We start from the raw sequence: 1,666 nt of genomic DNA on the forward strand, positions 1-1,666 counted from the left end.
CTGATTTACTGCTTACTATTCAAATCCTACTCTTGAGTACAGAATTATTAATGTAACTGTGAGCATTCCTTTGGCAATCAAAGTGTTTTAAGAAACATCAATGGATTAATTTCTGTAATATGCCTCTGAGGTGAGGCTATATCATCTCCACTTTTCAGATGGAAAGCTGAAGCAGAGATAAGAAGATTTAAAAAGTGACCTGTGATTGAGGAAATAATTCTGACTAGCTTTTGGCTTGATTTCTTTTTTCTTAATAGTTTACCACACAGGATGTCCAGAACAAGGTTTTATTTCTTTCGGTGCCAATGCAGTTTCAGCACTGCTTCAGCTGAGAGTGGCCGTGCTCAGTTTGGCAGCAACTTGCTTCATAGTCACATAATTTTACTTTTGGAGACCCTTTTCCGGACAAAAGGCAAAGATCTCATCTCTGTGCTTTCCTCTCCTCAAGCTGTTGAATGCATGGAGCAGAGGTAGGGGAACACAAACTCCAAACTGTTCCCTGGGAAAACGAGAGACCAATGAATGGGAAGCAACACATGAAGACAGGAAATAAAATGGCAGTTGCCTGGATATTTCCTTGTGAAAAAATAGATGCATTTCCAGCAAGGCAGAAAAAAAATTAAGAATTGTGGTGTCACAGAGGCCACATGCTCATGTCTGGAGGCCGTGTTACTGGACTTCTTGCAGATTAGGGAAGAGATTTCTGTGTCTGTTTGTATTCTAAGATTTTTATTTTTTTTTAGAGCTACTGAAACCTCTCTTTTTTTTTCTTTGAAGAGTTTTTCAAGTGTAGATTTGTAGCTAAGAGTGTACACAGTAAATTCATGCTTGACACTAATTGCCAAACTGGGGAAACAGCTTTGTCCAAAACTTGACTGTGTAGTGAGCCCTGCTGTCCTTCTCCATTGCTGCAGTGTAGCTGCTTATATTTTATTACCAGAAGGAAATGGGTTGGACATGGTTTTTATGGTACGTGTATGACAACCTGGAGGTTATATAAATTATGTTTAAAAGGATAGCTTCAAATTCATATGACCAGTGTTTGTCTGTAAAGCATGGGCCAGCCTCCTAAGGCTTCCTGAGCCTTGGACTGGCAAGAGGTGGGGCTGTCCAGCTGTCATCTGCAGAAGTTTAGCCATGTCATACTGTCTCTCCTTCCTTCCCTGCAGCCCTCCCCAGTTGCACAATTGTGTTCAAAGATAATTCGAAATATATAAAAATAATTGCCTGATGTTACTTGCCCATATAGTCATCTGCCGTTACCACATCAATGTTATGTGATTTTGTACAGGAAGGGAAGAGATCCAGGAACCAGTCTCTGCTGAAATGTGGTTTGATGAAAAAGTTTGCTAACTCCCAGGCTAGAAGGCAGATACAAGCTTTAGCATTTGCCAAGAATGCAAAGCATGGAGCTTATCCACGCTCAACCCAAAAATATGGGAATCAGGAGACTGTATCTCCAGTCAGCAGCTACCCAGAAGCACAGTTACGGTCCTTTCTGTCTGAAGGACTTGGGCATTACTTCAGGGGTTTTGTTACTGCTGTCCCTTGTGCTTCATGCATACTTTCAGAGAAGTTGCTTAGTCAGAAGAGCTGATTCAAATGGCTTTTCTTTTTACATCAGTAAGTCTGTTACATGCATTGCTGTTGGCCTCATACATTCCTG

At 41.0% G+C, this 1,666-nt stretch overlaps 1 protein-coding gene across 1 annotated transcript in view; it reads left to right on the top strand.

Moving 5' to 3' along the window:
- ABCC4 (ATP-binding cassette, sub-family C (CFTR/MRP), member 4) overlaps positions 1-1,666 on the top strand; it is a gene marked incomplete at its 5' end in the record, with an annotated part of 133,360 nt that overhangs the window by 128,257 nt on the left and 3,437 nt on the right. The window lies entirely within an intron of this gene.

Source organism: Mesitornis unicolor, unplaced genomic scaffold, assembly GCF_000695765.1.
Source record: "Mesitornis unicolor isolate BGI_N332 unplaced genomic scaffold, ASM69576v1 scaffold4448, whole genome shotgun sequence".
NCBI classification, from domain to species: domain Eukaryota; kingdom Metazoa; phylum Chordata; class Aves; order Mesitornithiformes; family Mesitornithidae; genus Mesitornis; species Mesitornis unicolor.